Raw genomic sequence first — 7,146 nt, 5'->3', positions numbered from 1 at the left:
AGTGACGACTTACTGTCCGGTTTAAAAATGCCCTGACGCCTTTTTTTAGACTGAAATAACTTACTAAAGTTTTCGTTTTGTGCCATTCAGAATGGGAGAGGGAGCCAGGAGGCGAAACAGCCGTCTTGCCAGTTCAATCCCGCACACCCTCTGACTCTCACCCTCCGTTCTGCCTTTTTATTGAAACTAACTCATCAATAACTAATCACCAGAAGACAGAAAAGCATCAACAACTAATCACCAAGAGACAGAAAACATCAATAACTCACGGTATAAAGGTCAGTTTAACTAAACACATCTTCAGGATACGGTGTCTGTGTGTGTGTGTGTTAAAATAACAAGTAAGTGTCTCTGTGTGTGTTAAACATTAATGAGTGTATAAAAACATGATTATGAATACACAAACTGATTACCTATCCTCAGCCCATCTTACATTTCCCCCCTGTTGTGGATTTAAAAATCATGTCCTTACGGCTTTAAGACAGATCATCATAATGAAATCATACAACAGTGTGATCATCAGTGGAGGAGCGAAAACCTCACATTAGGGAAAAATTCCCCTCCTCCCTTCCGGCGTAGAATGAGATCCTCATAATTTGATGACCATCAGGGAATAAAACTTGTCCCTGGGGTGACTTGGTGGAGGCCCTTGCCTCGTTGTAGGAGAGGACAGCCGTCCTTACCTCCCGGATCTTCGTGTATGGTGTGTGTGTGTGTGCACGTGTGTGGACAGGGGCAAGAAGTCCATGTGTTTTTACGTTTTAGTGTCCAGTTTGAGTTCGTCATTCTCAACATTAATCAGGTTGTAACGGTACATTTGGGCAACAAACCTACGATTAACCATCATCTTTGTCATAAAAATAATGCAACATGAACAGACTAAACATAACAAAATGAAAACTATAATTATCCCTATATATTGTTTTTTTAAATTCTTCATAGTGGTCATAACATCAATAATTGTTTCATTTTTATTAAAAATTTAAATGCAGTAATGTACTCCAATCAAGGCTGATATTCCTTTGTTATGTACGTCATTAATTTCCAAACAATATCTAATCTTTTTGTTCTGTGGCTTCAACATATTTATCATCTCATCAATATTAGCACCACAGAGTACTGAGTTTCGAGATCCTCACAATAGTCGTTCTCAAAATGATATATTTTTTTATCAATTTAGCTTTGTTAAGGTAAGATATTTTATTGACAATCTAACATTAATATGCAAAGAACATGTACATTAGTACGAAATGTAAAAAAAAATTGTGGTGGGGGGGGTGCGAATTGTTTTCTTCTTGGTAGGGGGGGCATGACAGGAAATAATTGAGAACCACTGGTCTAGTCACACACCAGCTCGGGTTCATTCCCTACCAGAGAAATGACATTCCATGTCCCCAGAGCTAGGCGCTTTATGTTGCCGGGGATTGGACTGCCTTTGACTGCCTCCTAGCTCAAAGGAAACCCAAATTCTTTGGTCCCGCCCACTGGTAGTGAGCCGAAGCCCTTGTATTAAATAATAAATAAATACATAAAATAAAAAAATTAATAAATTTAAAAAACGGACCGATCCACTGCTTGGGTTAGTTTGACCCACCTTGAGATCCGTTCCCACTCAGTGACAGTGTCTACAAGCCACTGCCACCAGGCCAGTGAACCGACGTCCAGGCAGTGACAAAAAACGTGATCAAATTACATTGCTCATCATAAGGTGTTTGTGAGACGCTCTTTGTATGTTTCCTCAATTAAGACCTGTTTTCCATTGGTGTATTTGAAAAAAGTGGTGAACCTGTTAAATTCACTACAAAACGTTAAGAAGATGAAAGTAATGTTTGAAGGAATATTATTTTTCTATCGACATGCCGGCGGGCGGGCACAGATAGAGAGTGATAAAGCAGCACCACCCGCGCGGGGCGTGCTGACGAAAAGGCAAGCGCTCCTCCTCTCATCGCGTCCTTATTAAGACAGAAAAAAGACGCTGTTGAATTTGACCTATTCGCAGTTCGAGCAGGTGCTTAACGCTGGAGAATATCACCACTTCGAAGTTCGAACTGCTGTTGAAACGGAGAGGTAAGTGTTTTTCGTTTGTTTTTATTCAAAACATGCCTCGAGTGCATTTGTTCATGGTTAGAGATAGTTGTGTGGAAAACACTATACAAAGTAGCACCATGGATGTGGGCCTACAACACTGGCCTAGCAAACATGTGCTCCTACATCGACATAATTGACGAGCTCCAGTTAAGCATTGAATAATTATAAAACGTCATGGTGCTTTTACTCATTTAAAGAACTAAACCGACGCGTATTTTCATCCGGTGGTCAGGTTTGCATTGAATGTGAGCACGAGGGACGCTAGCTTGTTGCGTTAGCTTTGCGGAGCTAACAGCTTGCACTTTTGTTATAGAACAACAGAATGCAAGTACCATGATAATTTCTGTCATTAATTTTTGTGTAAGACACGATGTTCACTGGTTAATTACATGATTCTTAAAGCAAAGGTTACTGTGAATGCAATTTTGGTAAGATTTTTGTAGTCACACTGCATAAATCTGTCTGTCTGTTGTTTAAACTTCAATATAAACTATTATGGTTGAAATCATTAATTGGGATGGAGGGATTGATATTTTTTTAATTTATAATTTATTTTTCTTACACTGATATTGTTAAAACTCCATTTAGCCTATAGTATTAATAATTCTCAACACAAAACTGTCTTTTTTTCTTTATAGAATAAACAATGCCTTCCCTGAGATGCAGGAAGTCCCCAAAGCAGGATACTATTGAACATGCAGTCAAGGGTCTGGACAAGACTGCAGAGTTAGAAGCGAAGTATATAAACTCATTTAAAGGTATGATGTTAACGCTTTTGCTAAGATATATTATTGTTTTCTGATAACCAAGCTGACATCGTTTTTTAAGTGGTTATTTTACATTAAGAGTGTCTTGACCTTTTCTTTTGTCAGTTTCAAGTTATTTCAGTGAGCGTGAAACCTGATGGTAGGAGTTCTACCTAAATTAAGGCTGTACTTGATGACGCCCTCCGGCATTTTTATACCACAATAGACCAGTGAACAAGTCCGATATTGATAGTCTAGTGTAAAGCACGTTATACGTCACAGAGATCACGTGACGCGATCCAATATGACTGTGTATACAGTGTATGTCATTGTTATGAAACTAAATAATCTTAAAGGTTTTTTTTTACGTAACCAGGTGCCATTGACATTTGTACTTTCAGTCCTAATACATACTGGCTAATGCAATGCTGGAAAATGAATTTTGGCTGGTCTGTTCCTTTAAAATCATAAAGAAGGGCTCTGCTCTATCCCTCACAAGAAGCAATGTTTCAAACCACCCTACATTAGTATAGTGGCCCAAATGAATATGATGACTCCTTATTTGTGTGCTTAAAAATATGACGAAGCTATCTTGATTTCCCTGTTAACTAGGTCGAGGAGTATTTACCAAGGCCCCTTTCAGGAAAGACGACTTTATTCTTTATTATGGAGTACAGAGGAAAATTGATAGATTCTGATAAATCTCAACGCAGGAAGATGGATGGAAGAGGCACTGTCTTTTTGTTTGACTTCCGCCGGCAAGAAAAAACTTGGAGGTGAGGCAAAGATTGAGATGTTATCTTATTTTTGTTTTTATTTAAAAAAATAAACACATACTCATCCCATAAGTGTTAGGGGAAAAATCATTCTCTAAGCAAAAATGTATACCGTATTTTCGCACCCAAAAGACGCGCCGTGTCAAAGGGCGCAACACCTGTTGAGGCCGCTATTTCTGTCTTTGTAACATATACTGGACGCACCGCCTGACAAGACGATAGCACAGCTGCTGTTAGCATAGCATGAACTTGGCAGAGCTGCCCACACTGACACAGCCAATAGCAGCCTACTATGCCCCAATAACATGAGCAATCACCCCATTGTTGCAGCAGACGCCAAGTCTCTATTGACAATAGCTGACAATGGCTCAGGCCAATATTAGGTGCATTGGCAATAGCCTACAAAGCAACGTCAGGGGAGGGACTTGGCTGCTCACCACACTCCTTAGAGTCACGGTTTCAAAAAAAAATAAAAAACTCATCATACAAGCAAACAATGAAACATAGAAATAAGATTAACACAAACATGTATCTCTCATGCCATCAATATACCCAAAAAAAATGAAAATAATACAAAAGCCACTCAGCCTTAGCTAATTCAAGCAATGCATTCTGGGAGCAGAGACCCACAATCCCATAGCTGTTTAGAGAGATTTGCATGGCTGTTTAAAGAGATGTGCTGTTATGCTTTGGACTTTTTGTCTGTTGTCTAAACCTGGGACGTTTCTTGCTTGCAATAACATAAATGATAAGACAGACTAAAACATTGTGGACAGCTGCCCTTTGTCCAGCTTTTTCCAACACCATCACCCAAACATTATAGTCAGATGGTGTATTTGTCACGGTCGATTGTAAGCATGGACAACTCACTCTTTGCCCAGCAGGGTGTGCTAACATGCACTTCCAACAGCTCGTTGATGACAAGGGCTGATGGACGTGAGTGGTACTTTGTCCATTTAATGGACGCATCGACTGACAGGGCGCTTTGTTTGCTTATGACTGCGAAAATACGGTAATTACTTTTATTCATGCGTTGAATCTGTACAAATGAAAATATAGACCATGAAGTCTCAAAGACAAGCTGTTAATAGGGTCTGATTCCAATAGAAATTTCTTGTATGATTTGATTTAGAAGATTTAAAAATTGTGGATTTCCTATTTTTATGTTTTGTGTACACAAGATTGTCTCAAAGATTAATTTCTGACATTGATTGAATAATTGTTTTTTTTTTTTTTTAAATCTATTTTAAGTGTTGATGCCGCTCAAGAAGATGGCAGTCTGGGAAGACTGGTTAATGATGACCACATGCACCCCAACTGTAAAATGAAGAAGAAGACAACAGAGGACAGACCACACCTCTGTCTGTTTGCGCTCCGAGACATTGATGTTGGCGAAGAAATAACTTAAGACTATGGACCAGCTGGCCTTGGAGAACACAGGTTTGTAAGATGCATCTTTAAGTACAATAACAGAGCCCACTTGTGGTGTTCTGGTGATGTAGTTTCCAATTAGTTTGGCAATCTAATAAATGTATGTTGAGGTTTCTATGGAAGTTGAACATGCTGACTGACTGGGGGAGTTCTCCATTGTCCACTATCTGTAATTCAAATTTGTGGGTCTGAGTCAAAGTTTGGCTCTTCAGGAACAACGAACTGGTCAGGGAGTGACAGTATTACAAAGTTCTGCGTTACTCTTTTCTGGGCGGTGGCCCTGTTAGGCCATCATATGCCATATTGCAAATATCCCCATTGTGGGACTAATTAAGGACATCTTTATGTTGTGGTTTCCCTACCAGAACCAGCACCAACCCTGTATATTCATGATATAAAACACTGTTTCAATTTGATATTTAGCCTTTCTATACTGTAAAAATAGAAGACCCCAGGCTTTCCTGCGCCCCCTTGCCCAATTGGTGGTGTTCAGGAGACAACCTGGGACTGAAATATCAGTCACAACCAGTGTTGTTTTCGTCACTGATGACTATGACGAAAATACTTCGTTAACGCCCCTTTTTTAATGACGATGACAAGCTAAACGAGGTTCTTTTATGACGAAAACATGACGTGATGTACATGAATTTTTTTCGTTGACGAGACAAAATTGTTAGCATGTGGTTCATAAATTATTTTATGTTGCTTTTAGTGAAATAAAGCCACAACAGTTGCCCAACAAAATGTTTTGCTTCTCTGCTTATTTTGGAGCAGTGAGCATTGATTCCACTGTTGCCACTTTTTTCTGTTTGTAATGAAGAATCCTTTGTAGTCCATCCAAAAGTCTTTGTTATTGGGTGGAAACCTTGAATGCCTTGTTTTAACTCAAATGGACTTAAACCCATCCATCCATCCATCCGTTATCTGTACCGCTTCTCCTCACTAGGGTCGCGGGGGGTGTTGGAGCCGATCCCAGCTGTCTTCGGCAGTAGGCGAGGTACACCCTTGAATTGGTGTCCAGCCAATCGCAGGGCATACATAGACGAACAACCATCCACGCTCACACTCATGCCTAGGGGCAATTAGAGTGTCCAAGCAACTTGCCATGCATGTTTTAAGAATATGGGAGGAAACCGAATTACCCAGAGGAAACCCACGCAGGAAGGCCGGAGCCAGAATCGTACCTACGACCTCAATATTGTGAGGCCATCCTGCTAACCAGTTGGGCCACCGTGCCGCTTGGACTAAAACCTTTGTGAATAAATTGACGAAAACTAGGGTAAAACTTTTTTTGCGTTTCCGTCGATTAAAACTGGACTAAAACCCTTTTTTTAGTTTTCGTTGACTAAAACTGGACTAAAACTATAACGAATTGGGATGACTAAATGTGATGTAAACAAATCAGCACTTTGTCCAAATGACTTGGACAAAATCTAAAATGCCTGCCAAAAACAACACTGGTCACAACACGCGTCTACAGAAGATTAATTGGCATGGGCGAAATTAATTAGTTTTATTTCATTCATGAGCTTATGTTTTGTTTTGGGTGGCTAAGGCTTAAAATGTGTAAAAATCTTATCCAACCTCAAATATAATTAATTCAATAAATTTATGATGCTACTAAAACATCGAAGCAGCCTCCTCCAGGCTTTACAGACTCAGAAATGGAGGTATGCGTATCGTGTACTCATCCTGTCGTGTCTCGAGATGTTAAAATTGCAGTTAGATAGACGTGTGCTGATTAGACAAGACTTCTAATATATCTGGTGTCACAGGATATTTGTCAGTGAATGTGTATGTCTGGTTTGAGGCTCACTCAGCTTTTTCTTGTGTTGTGGGGTCCAGTTGAGTTGAATTGCGTGTCAGGTATGTTGGCCATCTGACACCCAACTGTCAGGTTTGTGTTTGTGGGGACCCCGTAGAGCCATTTTTATTGTTGACATAAATCATAGCTAATCATCTTTTCCTTCATTATCATATGAAATACAGTTAGGAGTTGTATGTGCCTTTACTATGTTATAATCTTAGAACCTACCAGCCACTACAGGTGTCCGACAAGAAGACTTTTGGCTGTCCTGTGCTCCATTGCGCCCCTGGTGGCGTTC

General features: G+C 39.9%; 1 long non-coding RNA gene across 1 annotated transcript; it reads left to right on the top strand.

Annotated features, from left to right (window-relative positions):
• Nucleotides 1-2,606: 2,606 nt before the first annotated feature.
• LOC148315080 (uncharacterized) lies at nucleotides 2,607-4,983 on the top strand. The gene is made up of 3 exons (XR_015841294.1): nucleotides 2,607-2,846; nucleotides 3,447-3,610; nucleotides 4,862-4,983. It is a non-coding gene; the product is annotated as an uncharacterized LOC148315080 (long non-coding RNA).
• The last annotated feature ends 2,163 nt before the right edge of the window (nucleotides 4,984-7,146 follow it).

Source organism: Idiotropiscis lumnitzeri, unplaced genomic scaffold, assembly GCF_059441095.1.
Source record: "Idiotropiscis lumnitzeri isolate Australia: NSW breed Sydney's pygmy pipehorse unplaced genomic scaffold, RoL_Ilum_1.0 HiC_scaffold_141, whole genome shotgun sequence".
Classification (NCBI taxonomy): Eukaryota; Metazoa; Chordata; class Actinopteri; order Syngnathiformes; family Syngnathidae; genus Idiotropiscis; species Idiotropiscis lumnitzeri.
This window is presented reverse-complemented; position numbering and strand designations above follow the sequence as displayed.